Source organism: Schistocerca americana, chromosome 5 (assembly GCF_021461395.2).
Source record: "Schistocerca americana isolate TAMUIC-IGC-003095 chromosome 5, iqSchAmer2.1, whole genome shotgun sequence".
Taxonomy (NCBI): Eukaryota; Metazoa; Arthropoda; class Insecta; order Orthoptera; family Acrididae; genus Schistocerca; species Schistocerca americana.
The window spans coordinates 660427823-660443937 of NC_060123.1; the positions used below are offsets into that span (position 1 = coordinate 660427823).

Genomic DNA, 16115 nt, shown 5'->3' on the forward strand with positions numbered 1-16115 from the left:
AAACTCCACAAAATGGTGGAAACTGTTTGAGGCGTTCTCCAGTGCTGGTCTGAATTACCGGCCAAGAAACATCGTGTATTCCTAGGCACTCTGCCTACAGAGGCTCAAATCTACTAGTATCAAACATAGGCCTTAAATTCAGGAAGAATTTCGGAGAGTATAATTATGGAGCAGAACACTGTATGACAGTGAATCGCTGACTGTTGGAAAACTGGAAAAAAATCTAAGCATTTGAGATATGGTGCTACAGAAGGACGTTTAAAATTACGTAGGTTGACACGATGATGGATAAAGATCTTCTCTGCAGAAAGGTCTAAGCAAGTAATACAGGGAAAACACTGACAAGGAGAAAGGACAGGATGATAGAACATCTGTTAAGACATCAGGGAATATATTACGTAGTACTAGAGGGAGCTGCACAGGGTGTAAACTGCAATGGAAGACATAGATTGTAATACATACGACTAATTGAGGACATAGGATGCAAATGTTACTCTGAGATGAAAAGGTTGACACAGGAGTGGAATTTGTGGTGGGCGGAATCAAACAAGTAGTAGACTGACGACATAGAATTAGTGTTACAGTAGAAATGACCCACATTTACGTACGTTACGCTGGTACCTTACCAGAGTTTCGTACGAGTTTTTTGGACAACATGGTTGTGGAGAAGAAACAGCGATTAATATGATTAATCAATTATTCAAAAAGTTTTAATCACATTTATTATTGTTATAATACCGCCAACCGGTTTCAACCCGACGTAGGGGTCATGTTCTGGGCGTTTACACCATTGGTCGACTGCTGGTGGTGTCACTCCTGTCTACATAACATACTATATAGTTTCCTGCCGTTGTGTAGACGGGAATGACACCACCAGCAGTCGACCAATGGTGTAAACGCCCAGAACATGACCCCTACTTGAAACCGGTTGGTGGTATAATAATAATAATAAATGCGATTAAGACTGCTTTTGAATAATTGATTTTCGTGCGAGTGATTCTAAAGTGTGTCCTGTCCCATTCATGTACATCCTCAGTTAACAGCGGGCCAGTGCTGTTGACGGAACAGAAGCACGTGGCTGAGGGTGTCGTTGGAAATCAGGTACAGTGTATGGTCAAAATTGACTGGAGACTTATTAAGGAACGTTAATATGGGGTATCCCTAATTCTCTTTCATGAAGGCTTTAGCTCTGCTGGGGACACTTCAATGCGACGTCTGAATAGCTGTGAAGGAGCCGAAACCACAGCAGGTACTGATTTTGGACGCTGGGATCTGAAGTGAAGCCGACATTCTAACTCACCCTACAGCTGTTCCATTTGGTTCAGATAGGAACTCTGGGCAGGCCAGCCCATTCCAGGAATATTATTGTCTACAGACCATCGCCTCAAATGAAGGGACCATGAAAAACACTTCCGTACCGTAACACCAGCTCCTCCAAACTTCACTGTTCACGCTACACATGGTAGCAGGTAACGTTCTTCAGGAATTTGCCAAGCCGAAACCCTTCCATTGGATTGCCACAGGTTACACCGTGATTCATCACAACAAATCACCCGTTTCCAATCATCTATTGCACGGTGGCGTTGCTGTTCACACATCTTCAAGTGTCATCTATTGACTACAGAACTGTGGGGCTTATGAGGAACTGCTCCTCCACAATAACCCATTTGTTTTAACTATGTATACAGAATCGTTTTGCTAGCTGAACTGCGGGTTGCACCCTGGATTTCGTGGATGATTCCTTCTGCTTATTTCCTGTGATGTTTTACAGCCACCCCCTGCGGTACTCTACGTTCACTGTCCCTCGATACATGGGGTCTGATTGGGCTTAGTTTAGCTGCGCTAGTTCCATCGCTTTTCCACTTCACAAGCACATTACCAACAGTCTACTTGTGCATCTCTACAAGTGCTGAAATGTCCCTGATGGATTTTCTACACAGGTGATCCCCAGTGACTACTCCACGTCCGAAGTCATTCAACTCTCCCGGCCAATCAATTCTGCTGTTACTGCTTCTCTACTGACAGGAAAATAGTCCTCATCTCGTTTTATACTGGCGGATCCGCCGCTCGGAATATCTAGTGGCCAATTCCGCGTTAGAGAGGAGTGTTCAGATACGTTTGGTCAGGTAGTGTAGTCCAACAAAACACGCATTGCTGATCATTTCATCATCAGACATACACTGAAGTGACAAAGGTCATGGGATAGTGATATGCCCATACACAGATGGCGGTAGTATCGCGTACTCAAGGTATAAAAGGGGAGTGTATTGGCGGAGCTGCCATTTGTACTGCAGTGTGTCACCTGAAATGCTTCTGACATGATTAATGCCGCACGACGGCAATTAATAAATTTCGAATGCGGAATGGTAGATGGAGCCAGGAGCATGAAACATTCCATTTCGGAAATCGTTAGGGAATTCAATACTCCGAGATCCACCGTGTCAAGGGTGTGCCGAGAATACCAAATTTCAGACATTACCCATCACCACGGGCAACGCAATCGGTGACGACCTTCACTTAACGAGGGAGGCCAGCGGAGTTTGCGTAGAGTGGTTGGTGCTGACAGACAAGCCACTCTGCGTGAAATGACCGCAGAAATCAGTGTGGAGCGTACGACGATCGTATTCGTTTGGACAGTATGGCGAAATATGGCGTTAATGGGCTATGGAAGCAGACGACCGACTCGAGTGTCTTTGCTAACAGTAAGACATCTCCTTCAGCACCTCTCTTGGGCTCCTGACCATATAGGTTGTAAACTGGGCAACTGGAAAACCGCGGGCCGGTTCGATGAGTCCAGATTTTAGTTGGTAAGAGTTGATAGTAGGGTTCTAGTGTGGCACAACCCCACGAAGCCATGAATCCAAGTTCTCAACAAGACACTGAGCAAGCTGGTGGTGGTTCTGCAATGATGTGAGTTGTGTTTGCATGAATGGTCTGGATCCCCTGGTCCAAATGAACCGATTATTGACTGGAAATAACTACGTTCGGTTACCAGGAGATTGTTTTCAGCCATTCATATAGTTCGTTTTCCCAAACAACGATGTCATGTCACTGGGCCACAACTGTTTTCGATTGGTTTGAGGAACAAGCAGTACAGTTCGAGCGAATGATTCGGCCAGCCAGATCGTCCAGCACTGGTCCCATGTAACATTTCTGAGACATCATCGAGAGGACAGTGCGTGCAAAAATCCTGCACCGGAAACACTTTCGCAGCTATGGACGGCAACATGGATCAGTGATTCTGTAGGGGACTTCCAGCGACTTGTCGAGTCCATGCCAAATCTAGTTGCTGCACTACACCGAGCAAAAGTAGATCCGACAAGATGTTAGGAGGTATGTCCTGACTTTTGTCACCTCGGTGTATTTCTGCCAGGCCGTTTAAAAGTGACCAGTTGGAAACCTGAGTTAATTAACAGACATAATTTATTGCCCTCTATTAGTAGTCGGGGTGGCACTAACTCTGAAAGGACCGTAGCAGTTGAGACTCGCCCTGGGTTTGGCTCCCCGTGAGGCGCAATCGCTGGATTCACTCGCTGTTCGGCCGGCTGGAGGTGCCGCTCCATCGCCACGGACGAGCGGCTCGGTTGATTACGACGTGTGGGCCGAGCCCCCTTGCCACAGTGGCGACGGAAGGCGGGCTCACGTCGCGCCCGCAGGGGATTCACGCCCACGGGCCCGTCGCTGCTAATTCCTGAGGACTTACTGCGTCCACCGAAAAGAGGGCTTACAACCTGCCGCGGAATGAGACTTTCAGTTAGCTGCTGATGCTCCTGCCGCGCAGTGGCAACACTGGGCAGTGTATTACAGCCCCAGTAGCGGCCCGAGAACTGCGCTTTTACCTCTGATATTACAGCACCCCGTACTAGACTACGTCTACATCTGCACACACAATCCGCAAACCACTGTAGAGTGCACAACGCAGGGTACATCCTACCAATATTACCGATTTTCTTTATTGTTACATTCAGGTTTTGAGTGAGAAAATATGACCATGGCGCTGCCTCTGTACGCACACAAATCTCTCTTACCTTCCATAATGAGATTTTCACTCTGCAGCGGAGTGTACACTGATATGAAACTTCCTGGTAGATTAAAAATGTGTGCTGAACCGAGACTCGAACTCGTGACCTTTGCCTTTCGCGGGGAAGGAGGATGTAGGAAGAGGGAAGAGGGAGCGGAGGTGAAGACAGGTGGGACGGGAGGAGATAGTGCTAACAGAGTAGGCGATGGAGCTTAAGGAAATGTTAACAAGCAAACGTTAAGCAAATCAGTGAGTGCAAGGTAGGAACACGAACGAATCATTATATGTAGCTAGAGAACATATTAGCCAAAACCGCGCAGTATATTAGACTTTTTACAAAATAAATCAGGCAACAGGATTAAAATTGGCAGTGGTTTCTTTAGATGAACCATTCATTCACACTAGACAAAGTGCCAAAGTGCCATGAGTATTGTCAACCAACGGTGTCGGGCAATGTTTCATTGTTTTGAATATAGAGTTTACTTAGCTTGTTAACTTTTCCGGTATGACTACAACATGAAAACTTCGAACTGTCCTGTAAAAATGGACACAAGAAATTAAAAATACGTAGAGAAAACGAAGGCCGAAGTTTTGCATTAATTAAGATGCACTAATTTTCTCCTCTTCGTACTTTGACAAGATTTTGCAAAGAAACGGTTCCGCTCTGCTGTAGCCCTACCATCTACCATGAATCCTATAGAACTGGGCTGGGGTCTTGTAGAGGAAAAAATTGATAGCCGTAATCAACATACACACATCAAAAAAAGTTTTGCATCATCTTCGTTTCAAGAGTTCCGGAACCTATAAGAAAATTGCAATAGAGGTCAACATTAACATCATTTCTACCCATTTTATTGCTCATGAAATCCACACATTGAATGTTTTACTACCATACAGCGAGACCTTCAGAGAGGGTGGTCCAGATTGCTAATACCCAGTAGCACGTCCTCTTGCATTGATGCATGCCTGTGTTCGTCGTGACTTACTGTCCACAAGTCCATCAAGCCACTGTTGGTCCAGATTGTCCCACTCCTCAACGGCGATTCGGTGTAGATCCCTCAGAGTGGTTGGTGGGTCACGTCGTCCATAAACGGCCCTTTCCAATTTATGCCACGCGTGTTCGATAAGGTTCATGTCTGGAGAACATGCTGGCCAATCTAATTGAGCGATGTCGTTATCCTGAAGGAAGTCATTCACAAAATGTGCACGGTGGGGTCGCACTTGTCGTCTATGAAGACAAATGCCTCGCCAATATGCTGCCGATATGGTTGCACTATCGGTCGGAGGATGGCATTCATTTATCGCACAGCCGTTACGGCGCCTTCCATGACCACCAGCGGCATACGTCGGCCCCACATAATGCCACCCCAAAACACCAGAGAACCTCCATCTTGTTGCACTCGCTGGACAGTGTGTCAGAGGCGTTCAGCCTGACCGGGCTGCCTCCAAACACGTCTCCGACAATTGTCTGGTTGAAGGTATATGCGACACTCATCGGTGAAGAGAACGTGATGCCAATCCTGAACGGTCCATTCGGCATGTTGTTGGGCCCATCTGTACCGCGCTGCGTGGTGTCGTGTTTGCAAAGATGGACCTCGCCATGGGTGAGACAGCCTATTGCGCACAGTTTGAGTCGTAACACGACGTCCTGTGGCTGCACGAAAAACATTATTCAAGATGGTGGCATTGCTGTTAGGGTTCCTCAGAGCCATAATCCGTAGATAGCGATCATCCACTGCAGTAGTAGCCCTTGGGCGGCCTAAGCGAGGCATGTCATCGACAGCACCTGTCTCTCTGTATCTTCTCCATGTCCGAACAACATCGCTTTGGTTCACTCCGAGACGCCTGGACACTTCCCTTGTTGAGAGCTCTTCCTGGCACAAGGTAACAATGCGGACTCAATCGAACCGCGGTATTGACCGTCTAGGCATGGCTGAACTACAGACAACATGAGCCGTGTATCTCCTTACTGGTGGAATGACTGGAACTGATCGGCTGTCGGACTCCCTCCGTCTAATAGGCGCTGCTCATGCATGGTTGTTTACATCTTTCGGCAGGTTTAGTGTCATCTCTGAACAGTCAAAGGGACTGTGTCTGTGATAGAATATCCACAGTCAACGTCTATCTTCAATAGTTCTGGGAGCCGGGGTGATGCAAAAGTTTTTTTGATGTGTGTATGTTATAAAAGTTAATGTACAGTGGGCGTGCCGCTAAAACTCAGAAATGAGTCCCAGTACTATCAAGTGAATTGTATGGTGTGGTAGGCCTTTATCTCTCATCAATGAAGAAAGTGCGTGCTTTTGGAGGTGTAAGGGCTGTGAAGTTTCGCCATCTAGAATTTTCTAGAACATCTCAGAACATTCTGGAGTATTCGAGAACATTCTAAAAGATTTGCAGGTATTCAAGATCATTTTACAACATTCCGGAATGTTCCACAATGATCCGGGATGTTCTGGAATGTTCGGAGTAATGGTCTGGAACATTCGAGAAGGGTCCAGAATGTTCGGGAACATTCGAGATCATTGTGGAACGTTTCAGAATACTCTCGAATGTTGTGGAATGTTCTGGAAGATTGTGGAGCTTTCGAAGCCTTTTCGATATACCACTCGAAGCCTTTGTGGTATATTCTGAAATTCGCCACAGGTGGGGCTTCCTATTGATATATATATGTATATATATATATATATATATATATATATATATATATATATATATATATATAATGCAAGATTCGTCTTGGATTCGAACGTCAGTTTCTTATAAGTGACGAACGGAGGAAACGAAAAAGTACTGCGCAGAGTGAATAAAAAAACAATGAAGTGTGATTAGTCAAAGAGATACAGTGACTAAATATATATCGAAAATAGTGACAAGTGTGTAAGGTGGTCTTAGTGTATTTGTTAATAAAAAGTTGATGTGACTTATATTTTAGACAATGCCCAGACTTAAAGAAAGAGGAAATCTTAACAGTTATGAAGCAAAACATTTATGCTTTTATTTCAACTACCACACAATCTCATATCAAGTCCCTTAGAGAAGCTCTCTCATCTGATAAAATAACTGCTGACGCGTTTACTGCTAATAAATACACTTCGTTCGTCACCCGGCATGGAGCAAGGCTTTCGATGTAAATTACTTTGGTGACCTGCCCGTCACTTTCGTTCCTTTTACATTCAGTCATCTTTTCTGTCGACGTCAGAAGGCTGAGTAGATCTCCTTCCAGACTTTTTTCACCAGAGGAAAATTTAAGATAACTGTAAATCAAACTCGGGACCTCGCCATTGCTATTCGAAAAACATAATCACTGCTTTTCAAGTTTTTATTTTATTGTTGCGGTTTTATTACATGTTTACATAATAATGTTACAACATGGTACATTTGGAGAAAAAGAAATTGGAGGAGCATAGCCTTTCTGCATGTCAAGGTGACACTAGATTGCATGCTTTTTAGTGTGAGATTTTAGTGGATGACGAAAATCAAAGATTTTCTTCTGAAGGAGAAGTGTAACTGCTTCTCCAGACCAAGCGGTAAGCTTCCTTTCGCTCCTGACGTTATCATTTGCTGTTGCGTCATAGAGAACTAGAGGTCTTTGGTCTTCGGTGTGACGTCATAAGCGCGTGACTGCGTGTGAGATCGCTCTCTAAGTTTTCATCTATTTTTAGGTTTCAGATATATATTTTAACTGTTTTTGTGATAATATTTACTATATAAGTGACTTATTAGTGGTTTCTTCATTCGCCTCTGCATTTCTTGTGTTGTGGCCTGATATTTGTGAGTGTTTCGTATCGAGCAACTTAACCTCTTACCCGTGTTTACATTCCGCGCTGACCAGTTGCAGCTGTAGCGGCGCATCGAAAGCTAAGTACTAATTAATTGTTTGTGTATAGTAGTTTATTTAGGAACTTTAGTAGTCTTCAACCGGTGTTCTTGGTGTTTTCCGGTGAAATAACTTCAGAAGAAATTTTTGCGAACTGCTTTCAGTTTCGTTACTGTCATTAGACGTTTGATTTTCTTTCTGTGTTAGTATTTTGTTATATTCTCATTTGTTGTTGATTAATACTGTCAATAATAGTAGTTACTTCTCTTGTAGAGCAAGTTTGTCATTATTGTAGTCAGTTTTTAACATCTTCTTATTGTAGTAGCGGAACTTAGATAAAGTTGTTTTCTTGTTTCAATAATCGTAAAATTTTACCATGAGTGAGAAGTGTGGGCTTTGCCGTAGGTTCGTGAGTAGTGGATTGCGGTGTGAGACTTGTTCGAAGTATTTTCACTGGGGGGAATGCAGTGGGGAAGCCAGTGGGCATTCTGGTGAGATCCTCTCCTGGAACTGCAGGTTATGTAGCAAGAGTAAGTTGATAGAGGAGCAGGAGCGTAAGATCTGTGCCCTTCAGGTGCAGTTGAAAAACGCACAGGAGGAGCTAGATAGGATGAGGAGGGAGAAGGGGGTTGGGGAATGGGAGCTGGCTGTTGGCAAGAGATCTGCTAGGAGAAGGAGATTTTCAGATAGTTTTACTATTGGTGTTTGTAATAGATACGACCAACTGTCAGAGTCTAGTGGAGAGGAATCTTTAGTAGCTGTAGATGTAGGAAGTATGCAGCAGACCTCAGCAGTTACGGTGGCTAGGACAGTTGCAAAGTCTAAGAGAAAGAAGAAGGTTCTGCTGTTAGGTAGTTCTCATGGTAGAGGTGTAGGCCAGCAGTTGCAGGAAGTTTTGGGGAGTGAGTACCAGGTCACCAGCATTGTGAAGCCTAATGCAGGATTGGCTCAGGTGACTTTTAACATAGGGGGGTTATGTAGGGATTTTACTAAAGAGGATCAGGTAGTGATTGTGGGTGGGGCTGGTAATAGTATTGATAGGGATGGGGAGTATGACATAGATGGTGACCTGGAAAAGATAGCCACTCAGACTGGCAACACGAATGTGCATTTCGTGGAACTGTTTCAGCGTCACGATCGGCCTCATCTTAATACAGCCGTCAGGCGTAATAACATGAGACTTGGGGGTGCGCTGATGACAGAAGGCATGAGTCACATTTCAGTGGTGTCGGTGGAGTCTATCAGTAGGACAGGTTTCACTAGACATGGCCTGCACCTCAACAGGTATGGGAAGGGGAGGTTGGCAAAACTTATTGCTGACAGCATAGGTGGGGGTGGTGGGATCACTCATGGGAAAATTCCGGTAGTTGTGGGTGTTAGAGCTGTACCTTTTTTAGATTGAAGTCAGCTGATAGGTATTCCTGCTTAAGGGAAGTCTCTCTAACAAAGAAACCACTTTCTACAAAGCTTGGGTATCCGATCAATGAGGGAATTAGTATATTTCATCAAAATATACAAGGTATTAGAGATAAAGTTAGTGAACTGCTTATAGATGTTGACTCTGAAATTATTGGTATATCTGAACACTTCTTAAATAAGGAGATAATTCAGAGGCTTCCTTTACCAGGATACAGGTTGGCTGGCAGCTTTTCTAGGAGCTCTTTGCGGTGTGGGGGAGTAGCCATGTATGTGAAAAACGGTATCCCATTTGAGTCAATTGATGTTTCAAAGTACTGCACTGAAAAGGTGTTTGAATGTTGTGCAGGTGTGGTTAAATTTAGTGGAGCTAAACTTCTTACTGTTGTTATAGATCCCCAGACTCCGATTTCACAACATTTTTGCTAAAGCTAGAGGAGGTTCTTGGTTCACTTTATAGGAAATACAAAAAGTTAGATATATGTGGTGACTTCAATATTAATTGTATAAGTGATTGTGCAAGGAAAAGGATGCTGGTAGACCTCCTTAATTCATATAGTCTTATGCAAACCGTATTCTTTCCAACGAGAGTGCAAGGGAACAGTAGAACAACCATAGACAATATTTTTATTCATTCGTCATTATTAGAAGGGCATTCTGTTAGCAAAAAGGTGAATGGCCTTTCAGATCATGATGCACAAATTTTAAGTCTAAAAGATTTTTGTGCTGCAACACATGTTAAATATAGTTACCAAATTTTTAGGAAAGCTGATCCAGTTGCTGTACAGACTTTTGTAAACCTTATCAAGGAACAAGAGTGGCAAGATGTTTATAGTGCTGATACAGTAGACGATAAATATAATGCTTTCCTCAAGACTTTTCTCGTGCTCTTTGAAAGTTGCTTTCCGTTAGAACGTTCAAAACAGGGTACTAGCACAAACAGGCAGCCTGGGTGGATGACTAAAGGGATAAGAATATCTTGTAGAACAAAGTGACAATTATATCAAAACGTTAGAAACAGTCAAAATCTAAATGCAGCAGCCCATTACAAACAGTATTGTAAGGTGCTTAAAAAAGTTATTAGGAAGGCAAAAAGTATGTGGTATGCAGATAAAATAGCTAAGTCTCAGGATAAAATTAAAACCATATGGTCAGTCGTAAAGGAAGTGGCTGGTCTGCAGAGACAGGTCGAGAATATAGAATCAGTGCGTAGTGGGGATGTCCGTGTTACTGATAAGTCGCATATATGTACAGTACTTAATAATCACTTTCTGAATATAGCAGGTGAACTAAATAGAAACCTAGTCCCAACAGGGAATCATATAGCGCTCTTAGAAAAAAGTGTTCCGCGACTGTTACCTGAAATGCTCCTCCATGATACTGACAAGAGGGAGATTGAGTTAATAATTAAATCACTAAAGACCAAGAACTCTCATGGATATGACGGGGTATCTAGCAGAATACGGTTGTTCCATGTATGTTAGCTCAGTACTTAGCCATATCTGTAACTTTTCCTTTAGGAGTGGTCGGTTTCCTGACCGATTAAAGTACTCGGTAGTGAAGCCACTTTATAAAAAGGGAGACAGGGATAATGTTGACAATTATAGACCTATTTCTATGCCATCGGTGTTTGCTAAAGTTATCGAGAGGGTTGTATATACAAGGTTACTGCAGCATTTAAATTCACATAATTTGCTGTCAAATGTACAGTTTGGTTTTAGAAATGGCTTAACAACTGAAAATGCTATAGTCTCTTTTCTCTGTGAGGTTTTGGACGGATTAAATAAAAGGTTGCGAACGTTAGGTGTTTTCTTTGATTTAACGAAGGCTTTTGACTGTGTTGACCACAAAATATTACTGCAGAAGTTGGAACATTATGGAGTAAGGGGAGTAGCTTACAATTGGTTCGCCTTCTACTTTAAGAACAGAAAGCAGAAGGTAATCCTCCGCAGTATTGAGAGTGGTAATGATGTTCAGTCTCAATGGGGCACTGTTAAATGGGGCGTTCCCCAAGGGTCGGTGCTGGGGCCACTGCTGTTCCTTATTTATGTAAATGATATGCCTTCTAGTGTTACAGTTGATTCAAAAATATTTCTGTTTGCTGATGACACCACCTTGGTAGTGAAGGATCTTGTGTGTAATATTGAAACATTATCAAATAATGTAATTCATGATATAAGTTCGTGGCTTGTGGAAAACAATTTGATGCTAAATCACAGTAAGACTCAGTTTTTACAGTTTCTAACCCACAATTCAACAAGAACTGACATTTTAATCAGACAGAATGGGCATGTTATAAGCGAGACGGAACAGTTCAAGTTCCTAGGCGTACGGATAGATAGTAAGCTGTTGTGGAAAGCCCATGTTCAGGATCTTGTTCAGAAACTAAATGCCGCTTTATTTACCATTAGAACAGTATCTGAAATAAGTGGCATTTCAACACGAAAAGTAGTATACTTCGCATATTTTCATACGCTTATGTCATATGGTATTATTTTTTGGGGTAATTCTTCTGATTCAAAAAGGGTATTTTTGGCTCAAAAACGGGCTGTTCGAGCTCTGTATGGTGTAAGTTCGAAAACCTCTTGTCGACCCAAATTCAATAGTCTGGGAATTTTGACATTGCCCTCACAGTATGTATTTTCTTTAATGTCGTTTGTTGTTAGCAATATTAGCTTATTCCCAAGAGTTAGCAGCTTTCACTCAGTTAATACTAGGCAGAAATCAAATCTGCATGTGGAATGCACTTCCTTGACTCTTGTGCAGAAAGGAGTGCAGTATTCTGCTGCATCCATTTTCAATAAGCTACCACAAGAACTCAAAAATCTTAGCAGTAGCCCAAACACTTTTACGTCCAAACTGAAGAGTTTCCTCATGGCTCACTCCTTCTATTCTGTCGAGGAGCTCCTGGAAGAGATAAAAAATTAAGCAAATTCCAGTGTTACATTCTTGATTTTCTTTATTTAAACTAACGACTTGTCGCCTGAATATGTTTCTTACATTTCATTTTATCTGTTTCTACAATCGTGTTATAATTTCATGTATTGACTCGTTCCATGACCATGGAGACTTCTCCTAAATGTGGTCCCACGGAACGATAAATAAATAAATAAATAAAAGGCCATGAAAGGCGTCAAAACAGTGTTTGACGACTTCTGGAGAAGAGGTGGTTTGATGGACGAGGAAACGGAAAGTATAAGACAGTAAGTTGGCATACATTCGAACAAACGGTCGCCATTATAATCAGCGACTGAGACAGCAGACGACGAATCAATAGACACAGCTTTGGTAAATAGTGAATCACTAGGGAAGACTGTTTTGTGGATACTTCCAGTGAAGCATCGTGAGCAGCCAAGCCGAGATGTTCCTTTAGACTTATACTGTGTTGCTTCTCATCGCTAGTTCTCGGGCTTAAACAAGACTGTTCTGCCACCCTATCCGGGTAAGCAATTGGCTTTGCCTGGAAATGTTAACTTACATTTGATGCCATAGGGTTGGTGTAGTTGCAGCATTCCGGCCCTATAATCTGGAACAGCTACATCATCGCTGGACGATGTTTATGGAAATGAGTCTCTGTCATCAATGTGTTAATCAAAACTTGCTTTACAAACCCCCTACAGTTTGTCAATATAAGTGTTTACAGTCCCCATACCAACAAGTAGCAACGAAGCTGCCTTACGCAATAAATGGTTTGTGCCACAAGAAAAAATGTAAACAAAACAGATAAGAGAATCGTCTATCGTTGACAGCATTTAAATCCACGTACATAGCGCGCAAGCCAGCGTTTGGTACATGGCGGAGGGTACCTTGTACCACTACTAGACATTTCCTTTCCCATTTCACTGGTATACAGAGCCTCCGTACAAACACTAATTTCTCTTATGTTAGTGGACTTCAAGCAATATGTACGTTGGTGGCAGTATAATATTTTGCATTCACCTTCATATGCCGATTCTCAAAAGTTTCTCATTAGCGCACCGGGGAAAGAACGTCTTCGTCCCTCCAGGGATTTCCATTGCAGTTCATGAAGCATCTCCGTAATACTCGCACGGTGATCGGACCTACAGGTAACAGATCTAGCAGCACGCTTCTGAATTGCTTCGATGTATTCCGTTTGTGCGACCCAGTGAGGATCCCAAACACACCAACAGTACTTAAGAACGGGGCGCGTAGTGTCCTACACGCGATCCCGTTTATAGATGGACTACACTTTCCTATAATTCTCCCAATAAACCTAAGTCGACCGTTCACCTCCCTACTGTTGTCCGTACGTGCACCTTCTGCTTCATGTCGCTTTGCAACGTTACGCCTAGGTACTACGCCAGATGCTGCTGTGACGAGCAGAACGCTACTAACGTTGTATTTGAACATTGTGGGATTGTTTTTCTACTCATGCACATTGGTTTAAATTTGTCTACACTTAGAGCAAGCTGCCGTTCATGAAACCAACAAGAAATTTCGTCTGTCGTCTTATATCCTCCTACATTTACTCAACAATTACACCTTCCCGTACACCATAGCATAACCAGAAAACAGCTTTAAACTACTCCTCACTCTGTCTGTGAGATCATTTACATGTATAGAGAATAAAAACGGTCCTGTCACACTTACCCAGGGCATTCCTGACGATTCCGTTGTCTGATGAACAGTTGCCATCGTGTACAAAGTACGGAGTTCTGTTACTTAAGAATTCATTGAGACACTCACATATCTGGGAAAGTTATCCGTATCCTCGGATCTTCGTGAACAGTCCTGCAGTGGGACGCCATGTCAAACGCTTTTCTAAAATCTAGGAATATGGAATCTGCCGGTTATCCTTCATCCATGGTTCACAGGGTATCATGTACGAAAAGAGGAAGCTCAGTTTCTCACGAGGTATGCTTTCTAAATCCGTTCTCATTTATGGACAGAAGCTTTTTCCACCTGAAATGAAGTGCTTAGCCTCGGCTTCCCTAGTTTCGCGTAAGCAGCACCGGTAGTGTTAAGGAAGATAAATAATTATGCTTATCGTTTCGCCGTTTTTAGATTGTTTTAAAATTTAAGTACCATAAAAAATTATAGATGACGTCGATCGTTTTCAACTTAGAAACGGAACTATGTAATTACTATTAACCGTGCAAACTGTAAACAGTAGCACAAGAAGTTAAATATACCGCCAAATCGAGTGTACTTGCTGTTACGATCGTCACAATGTTTTGCTGTGAGCGCCGCGCTGTCAGCGGTAGCCGCATTTCAAATTCCATCGGTAATGAGAACTGCCGGCGCATTACGGATTCACAAATATTGCCCTACATTTGCAGAACACAATCAGTAGTCTTTTGAAGGTTTCAATAACCATACTGTTCGTGTTTCATCAATAGCGAATCAGCAATCTTCTCTCTCTCTCAATGGAGGAAAAAGAAAGAGGCCATAAATACAGTATTACGTAAAACATCATCATTATAATCAGTTATTCGGGGCCTATTTATTTTTCCTATTTGATAGCTTATTAATTTCACTGCTTGATACGGTCCATAGCTGTTTTATTTATGTCCGTAATATGTTTTCTCTCAGTAGTTTTTGCAGCAGGATTCCAGAAAAAGGCCTCCTCGTTATTTATACCTATGTGAAACATCAGTGGCCGGCCGGTGTGGCTGAGCGGTTCTAGGAGCTTCAGTCTGGAACCGCGCGACCGCTACGGTCGCAGGTTCGAATCCTGCCTCGGGCATGGATGTGTGTGATGTCCTTAGATTAGTTAGGTTTAAGTAGTTCTAAGTTCTAGGGGACTGATGACCTTCGATGTTAAGTCCCATAGTGTTCAGAGCCATTTGAACCATTTTTGAAACATCAGTGTCCGTCGACTGGTCTGACCGGCCGTCGTAGCACTATGGTAAGAAAGTATCGTTGTCGTTAACGTCGACTGAAAAAATAGCCCTTGGATATACTAAGATGGCAGACGCTCTATCCATCCGAGCCACCGAGGACACAGAGGATAGCGCGACTACAGGGATTTATCTCTGCAACGCCTCCCGCGAAACCCACATTCTCAACGTATTGTCCCGCACTACATTCGTAGTGCCCCCTCCCCGCCCATTATACTCATTACTCGCTGCGCGTTGCCGATTCCCGTAAGAGTTCGGGCACTGTTCGGACATGTCCGAAAGAACAGGTACCATCGGTGACCATGCAGCTCGTTAGAATGAAATTACAATGAAGTGAACAGCCCTAGCTGCTTACAGGCGTTGACATATGTCAACGAGGACTGATGACCATCTTCTTCTTCTGAGCGAAATGCTCAAACAGTGCCCGAACTCTTACGGGAATCGGCAACGCGCCGCGAGTAATGAGTATAATGGGCGGGGGCACTACTAGTGTAGTGCGGGACAATACGATGAGAATGTGGGTTTCGCGGGAGGCGTGCCAGAGATAAATCCCTGCAATCGCACTATCCTCTGTGTCCTCGGTGGCTCAGATGGATAGAGCGTCTGTCTTGAAAGCAGGAGATCCCGGGTTCGAGTCCCAGTCGGGGCACACATTTTCATCTGTCCCCGTTGACGTATGTCAACGCCTATAAGCAGCTAAGGGTGTTCATTTCATTGTAAAATAGCCTTTGTTAGTAGTCCAGTCAACGAAAGAAAATCAGGGAAAATAATTTACGTAGTTGCAAACTTGTATAGAGTGGTAAGAGATACTGCCATGAGCAACATACTAGGGACGTTCGATTAGTAAAACAACACATTTCCTTTCTAGGTCAGTTTCGATTGGAAAAAAATGTGAAATTTGTTGTGGGACCTCGTGGAATATTTCCGCTTCAGTCCCTATAGTTTTCAAGTTCCGATAGGTGGCGGTGTTATATGTAGCCTTCAAAATGGCGTCTTTAGA

The 16115-nt window shown here is 43.2% G+C and overlaps 1 non-coding gene across 1 annotated transcript; it reads left to right on the forward strand.

Moving 5' to 3' along the window:
* Positions 1-15690: 15690 nt before the first annotated feature.
* Trnas-uga lies at positions 15691-15764 on the forward strand. The gene has a single exon. It is a non-coding gene; the product is annotated as a tRNA-Ser (tRNA).
* Positions 15765-16115: the final 351 nt, after the last annotated feature.